The sequence below is a fragment of the Alligator sinensis genome, unplaced genomic scaffold (assembly GCF_000455745.1).
Source record: "Alligator sinensis unplaced genomic scaffold, ASM45574v1 scaffold468_1, whole genome shotgun sequence".
Classification (NCBI taxonomy): Eukaryota; Metazoa; Chordata; order Crocodylia; family Alligatoridae; genus Alligator; species Alligator sinensis.
The window spans coordinates 1,794,063-1,801,990 of NW_005842087.1; positions in this window are offsets into that span (position 1 = coordinate 1,794,063).

Here is a 7,928-nt window from a genome sequence, read left to right on the forward strand (position 1 = left end):
TGTCCTGGAATATCTAACATTATGATAATGTAACTTTAAAATAAAGCAATAAAGCACTTTTAACATTAATATATGGTATTTATTCAAATAAAAAAGCAGTGTTTTTTCCCCTCGTGGGCAAAAAAGCCCTTCGTCTTGGATTTGAGTATAAGGTAAGGGAAAGGGGAGGTGGGGGTAACAGCTATAGCTCAGGCTCCAGCTTTAAGCTAGAGTCGAGGTCAGAGCCACAGTATCCAGTGACCCCCCACTCTACCTGTCTCCCACAGCCTCTTCTCCCTCCATACCACTTGTATGGAGGGAGCAGATGAAGGTCAGGCCCAGAGCTCCTGCCACTACAGGATACAGCTGGTGTTGGAGCTACTATGTGCCCCATGTCCCAGGCTAGAATGGGACCAGACCTGCAACTTACAGTGTGTGGCTAAAGGAGACAGAGGCTGTGGAGGGTAGGGGAGTGGCAGAAGCTACAGAGAGGGCATAGGCTATGGAGAGCAGGTGGTGGGCCAGACAGGGAAGCAGAGGCTGCAGGTGGAGGAAGAGGCTACTAGGGGCGCATGTGATGGGGGGTGCAGCCACAGAGAGGACAGGAACTGCAGGGGGGGCAGAGAGCAAGGGGCAAGCTACTTACTCTTTTACCACCTACCCCCTGTCACTGCTTTCTCCACTGCAACAGTGGGCATGGTGAATTTAAGATTACTCTAATAATTAGATTCTATACATGGAAAGCTATAACAAAATTATAAATTTTCCACGTATGGAATCTAATTATTAGAGGGTTATCTTAAATTCAAATTCATCTTGGATTCAGATAAATACAGTAAACTAATATGTGCTCAATTTATGACAAACTATACAAATGTTGCCAAGTGTATAAAAGGTAGGCTTTTGACATCTATCAGAAATAGTAATATTTGCTTCATTTGATAAGTGGGAAGGGGTTGTTGAAAAAATTTTTAAAGAGTCCATGTACTGACTCTAGTCTTTGATTGGTTAAAGTATAATGCTAAGGATAAGAGCCCCTTTTTTTTCCATCAACTTTTAGGGAAACAAACTGAATCAAAACTTAAATCTTCCTTAAAAAAGTGAATAGCTACACTGAAATCAATGAGGCTACTACATGAGGAAGCATTATTCCATAATTTACTTTTTATTTAGTAAATATACACAAGACAAAGGATAGTAGCAGTTACATAGAATACTCTATGAATAAGTAAGAAGGTAAGTGATTGATAAGATTGCTGTAACGTAGGGGAACAATTCTAAATCCAGAGTTCATCAATGCACAGAAATGAAGATCCTGAAAGTCTTTACCTGCTGAAAAGTGTCACTAATGCCAGGTGGATATCTGAGTGAACAGGAAGTTTGCATGAATATAGGCTGCAGGAGTGGTTCAGAATGTTTTACGTGCTTCTGTTTTGGCTGGAAAACAAAGGAATTTGCTGTGGGGCAGGAGCATTCCTATTTGAAATCTGTGTACAAAACTGTAATAAGGTGACAATGCTATTAAGCAATATGATAATCATTTGGTAGGCATTAAGTATATATTATTCAACAAATAATCAAACTGGGAGAAGGGTTATGGTGAAAACTGAGTCACCTTGGCCAGGCAGTTACTGAAAGTCCATATGCTCCTTCGGTTTTTGTCTTTGCTGCTATTCAATTAAAATATTCCCGTTCTGACTAGTCTATTCCATTTTTGCAGGTATTATTTAGAAGTGCTCCATAGCAGCCTCCTGTAGAAACTCACATAAAAGTATTCTCCCCAGCTTATGATAAGGTTTGAAGAGGGGCTTAAACCCAAACCCTAAAGTCAAGCATTCCCAAACTTTAGTTCAAATGTTGCCAAGCTTTGCAGCCTACAGTGGTATTTTAGTGGTGCTCTGTGACAGATCTGACAAAGTTGAAATGTCATATAGAAGAGACCTACCTAATTTGCAGGGGTTGCCCCGCAATCTAACAGGCAGAACGTGGGCAGCCATTTCATGGGCGGAGCACAGCAGATCTCCCCCCCTCCCCGCACTTCTGATTGGCCAAAGGTCCCCAGTGGCCCTGCTCCTCACTGCTGATTGGCTGCAGGATGCTACCTACCATGTGGCCCCACTCCTCACAGCAGATTGACTACAAGGGCTTTCCATCATGCAGCCCTCCCCCACCAGCAATTGCTGGAGAAGAGCAGGGCCACATGACAAGCAACCTTGCAGCCAATCAGTGATGAGGGGCAGGGGCAGCAGCCATCTTACCTGCTGGCCTTTGAGCAGACAGCCCCCGTCCCCGCTTCCCTTTCCTGCCTGGCTGCTACAACATGCTGAGAAATGCTGGCTCCCTCTAAGAAGCCAGCATTTTCTGCCCCATAAGTTTTTTTCTTACCAATGGATTTTGTGGATTTCAAGGACATTGCCCGGATTTCATGGGCAATGCTGGATTTCACGGAATCTGCAAAATCCACAAACTCGCAATTTTGGTAGGTCCCTAATTATATGGGTTTAAATTAAGAAGATTAGATAGAAAATAAATTATGTTACAGAAATAATGTTTTAGGGGGCTAAAAGGGAACTGCCATCTGGCTGATATTCAAGGAGAAACCAGTCAGGGACCTCAGAGGGGCTTTCACATATGTACATTTAGAAACAAATACTAAGAGGAGCCAAGTACTTCCTCTGTGCACTTCTTTTACAGAAAGTAGATGATTATAAGTTTCAAGGTGGGGTGAGTCAGGTCAGAAATTCAGAATGTTAAGCACTAAGAAAAACATAAAGACCTAATATGATCTATAATGTTCAGTTTCTGGACTTTGGCCTTTCCTACATAACCATCGCACCTGAAGTGTCCATGACTTGCATAACTGCTGCTTAACCTAATTCAGACTGGAAGAAACAACAGGAGAACAAATCAATTTACAGTAGCCATTGCTAGCCCTGCAGTATATTCATAGTGTAAAAAAGATCTTAGAAGACAAGCTAACCAAGCAGTGGCAAATGGACTTGGTTCTTTTGAAAACTATTATTTGGGAAATTAAAATTTTGCTTAAGCTAACAGGAGGATCAGGAGCTACTGATGAATTCTTCATTATTTTTCTCTGAAGAGTTCAGCCCAATGGAAGCTATACAAATTATTTCCTATAGTAACATCCCTATTAGAAAGATGCTGTTTCTTTCTGTCCCATCAAGTGAAGAACTCTAGGACTGGGAGAGGACAATGAAGAACACTGTTCTAGCCTTAATAAAACACATATTAAAATAACAGAGGTAGCTCCATGGTGCAATAGGTAGCACATTGGACTTCTAGAGGGTGAAGGGATTCAAAGGTTCTGGGTTTGAGTCCTGGAAGAATTGTGCTTTTGGCTGGATAGGCATCTGGCTGGGGCCACATGACCCCAGCCCTCTTTCCTGCCCAGGCAGAGGGTCGGACTTGATGATCTGTTGAGGTCCCTTCTGGCCCTAGCATCTATGAATCTATAACCAGAACAGTATTTCCAGGCTGAGGAAGTAAAGGGAGATTTTCCCTGCAGTCAAATTCCTCTTATAGTAACTAAATTGCATGCAGAGGTTTATGAATCTGTTACATTTTCTAACCAAGTAATCTGATTCTCTGCCTCAAGCCTCAGAGCTTAATTACAAGGAAATTTGGGGTGGCTTCTGGAGTTCTTAAACCCTGGATTTTCCCACCTGAAACTGATCTTAAGCACCCCTTATGTGGCTCAAAGTTATACCACACCAGGGCAGGATTATCTGATTTGTGTTACCTGACTCATGGTTAAACTAAGATGTAGCAGGCTAGCCTACACCTTAGTGTAAACACCCCACCTGCCCTCCACCCCTACTGGCCCAGATCAGGCCCACTTCCCCCCTCCCCCACACACACCCTCTCTGGCACCCCATATCCCTGCTCGTTGTCCCCTCCCCCTTTCCCACCTTCCCCTGCTTACTTGTGGCGACCTGTGCTGTCTGTCCCAGGAAGCAGGTAGGGAGGGGTTAACTTGCCTGCCTGGCCTCTGCTGCTGCTGCTGCTGCTGCTTTCTGGGCCATAAGAGCAGCAGCCTGGAAGCAGTGAGGCGGATGAACACCAGTAAACTATTTACTGAGACAACACCTCAAACAAGAAGGAAAAATTCACTTCTTCCATGAAGTGGGGAGAGAAGCAAAACTGGTTTATTTGAAAATGTGTGAAGATGTTCTAACTCCTAAATTGCCTTATTAATTACTACCAGGGAGAGTCTGTCCACTTTGTCTTGCCTCTCCAGACTTCAGCCACATAATACCTTAAAGTTAGAAGGTTCAGCGAAATCTCTTCTAGTCCATGTTTTTTCAAGATTAGAAATTAATTTGCTCAAACAAGGTCTTTGCTAATCCTTGGACACTTTTATACATCACCCTACAATTCAATACATTCAAATAAAACCTCCTTTTAATGATCCATGGAAACAAGTCATGTTAGTGTTGCCCCACCATCATTATTTCCAGTCAAGATAGTTATTTAAAAAACATCTGTTACAGAAAGAGACTGTGACACATTCATAAAAGCTATGACTTCCATTGTTCCACAAAAAACCATTGTTCCAAAAACCATAGAGATGTATGTGGTTGGAAAACTTGGATAAGAAAAGGATAAAGTAATAGATAGTTGGTGAAGTCACCTCTTGGCCACAGAAAACTTTTTCTAGACATTCAGACAAGATCTCAACTTCTGCCTTCAGGATCTCATTAACTGATGTTGGACACAGTGCTTTTGCAGATACCAGTGGGACAGCCAGGTAGCTTAGCCTAATAAGCAGCTGCAGTTACAAACTCACAGTGGAGAAATTTTGCGCTGCCCAGTTAGATATGGAGGGGGCATAGAGAGGTGCTAAATAAAGACGGCTATCCAAACTTAAAGAGCTGTGATTCTGGTCAATATTCTATTCACACTATTATTTTCACGGTCACTATGAAAGCTGGAAATTTAAGAGAAGTGCCTTTCTAGGCAAAGTTATGGCAGCACCCCAACAAAACCCTTTGAATGTCCATTGCCTGAGCCACACATTGAACAGCACACGTTGACAGCTGTCAAACATATTTAGCGTCTGCTTGTACATCACAGGATGACTATTTCTAGAACAAAAGGACAATACAGATACCACTTTTATTGTATGAAAAGTTACAATAGCAACTCTTCAGCCAATTCTTACAAAACTTCCCAACATGTCCATTCATTCACATAACTAACAACTGTTTTTCATTCAATGTGTGTACAGAAAACATCTTCACAGTGTGGCTTGTAACTTCAGACCACTCTCAAGCAAGTTAATGCCAATCTAATTTTTAATGCAACAACACCAAGGCATCTATTTTTCCACTAGTTTCAACATATGCTCTCAATATTTGCTCTGCAGGGGGTGCATTTACATGAGCGCTTTACTGCAGAACTAACAAATTAGCTCCACAGTAAAGTATCATTATCTACATGTGCACTGGTATTAGGGCACAGAAAATTAATGAACTCTGCCATAAGCCAGTACTGTCAGGGACAGTTTTATCTTATGGTGGAGTAATTAAGTGTGCTGAAACGCATGTGTAGATGGTGACAGGTGCTGGCTACGGCAAGAGAGTGCTGAAGTGCAGGGGCTGCCTGCTGCACTGCTCCACACTTTAGTACTCTCATGCTCCAGCCAGCCCCTTTGCCACCCGACACCAGCACCCAGAGCCTAGGGCTGCCCCCTGCAGCCTCCTGCCAGCCCAGGACTGCTCTGCCCCAGCTCAAATTGCTTCTGTCCCAGGCACACATGTAGATGCTGCACCCAGGAGCAGCTGACTCCAACTCAAACTGCTCTGGAGTTTATTGTGACATGTTAATGTCATGTGTAGATGAACCAGACATTTCAATGTACTTGGAAATAACATGCAACACTAGTACTTCTCAGCTGAAGATAAGCATTTAAACTTAACCCACAAGAAGTCATGAAATTCAGCATACCTGGTCATTATAGAGTTCTTCAGGTGTTATTTTGAAAGTCTAAAGGATCCTTTTTACAGTTGGTGTGACACATCTCAGTAAGACACAAAAGCAAAGATAGCTGGAAACTAGCTAGAAATACTGTTAAACTGAAAAAAAAAGAAAAAAAACATTTAAAAAAACATGAGAAATTTTCTTGTTTAAGATAATCTTTACACTCAGAAGTGATACATTTATGACTGAACTTCCAAACTTATATCAATTTATGATCATTAAAAATACACAAAATATAAGGCTTTTCTTCATTTCATGACATTTAACAATAGAATTCCTCCTTATATGACTATAATAATGACTCTTTAGGAATTAAAAGGTTTGGATGTAATATTAATGTTTTATTATAAATATTAATATTCATATTTTTGCTTCAACTTAAACTGAATATTTTTCCCAACTTTTCAGTTTAGTCACTGAACCAAAAATTCTATTATTCACTCAATCATACACAAAGAGATTCTGCACAGTTCACATAGCAAATAGAAAAGTGCTGGTACAAAGTACTACTGTGACCAAGAATCTACACAACTTTTTCCTCTAAAACAACTGCTACTATTTTAGTTTAAAATACAAAGGTTCAAAATGGCCTAAAACAACAGAAATGGGAAATAATTCTCATCTTAGACAAACTGGTCAGAAAGTCATAGTATTTCTCCAGGAAGCCTTTTAAAAATGTTGGACTGAGATAAAGAAAAATTGAAATGCTTGCTTTTATTGAAGTTATTTTATTGTACACCATTCACACAGCCAACTAAAGGACTGAGCTTATGATCAACAAAAAGAAAAAGACAAAAATTACATTTTTTAAGCATGTAAATGTTTCTCTTCCTTCACAGACAGAAGTCATGGCAGTCAGTAGGTGGAGGCAAACAAAAACAGACGTTGCTATTTTCTATGGACTGAATGTCAAAGCCTCTATCAAATTATTATTCTTTTTATAAACTACCCTTGGGAAAGTGTCTTTATTGGGTGCATCTACACAAGACACTTAATGCTAATTCTACTGCATATTGGCATGGCTGGCAAAAACTATACTAATGCGCTAAAGTGCAGTAGATTAATGGTCATTAAGCTTCACATAAAAAGTGTTCATCTGCACTAATGCGCAGCAGCACCAATTATGGCACATAATTATAGTGCATTAATGAATGTGTAGACACACCCATTGGAAAGCACATGATATAACTGGAATATTATATCAATGATCTCTACTAAAATGATTTGTGTTGCCTAATATTCACATGCAAGTTTTATAGAAAAATTAGAATGGAGTTATTCCCAAAACAGGAAGCCTGTACTTCTCATATTTTGCAAGAGCTCACAAAGTTTAAATCCCTGAAAAGTAGCAGACACAAAAGCCGCACGGAGGAACTTTGTATCGACGTGGCCGGCCTGCTCTTGTCCGCACGCCATCAATTAGTAACTGCAGAATGATACATTACTGTGAGGCAGACAAGCCACGTAGACATGACTGTACAGCTACCGTAGGTACTTACTTTTTTACTAGTGGTCAATATATGCGGTACAAAGAAACAAGGGAAAGTATGTCTGGCATTTGATATTTTGGGGAGTTGGAGAGGAGGGGAGTGTGGTTTAATGGATTTCCACCCAGCCCTTATACAATTGTACATGAAGTCTGATTTCCTGAAGTCTGGGTATTAACACGGACGGTACAAGTCCCAACCCATATTGTGATTTTCGCCTAGCAATTATCTCTCATCTTTTGATAACATGCTGTACTCTAGCTCTTCATAGCTGAGAGCTTTCATTATCCAGTCCTGTGAACTATGAAGCAGATTCTTAGGAAGCTTGCCATCTGCTTTAATTTTGGGGGATTTTTTTATTCTTTAAATATTTATTTTGGAACAACCTGCTCAAATGTAATTGTGTACACTAAAAGGCTTGTAACTAGAGATAATAACCAGTTCCACTTCCTTAATCTTTCC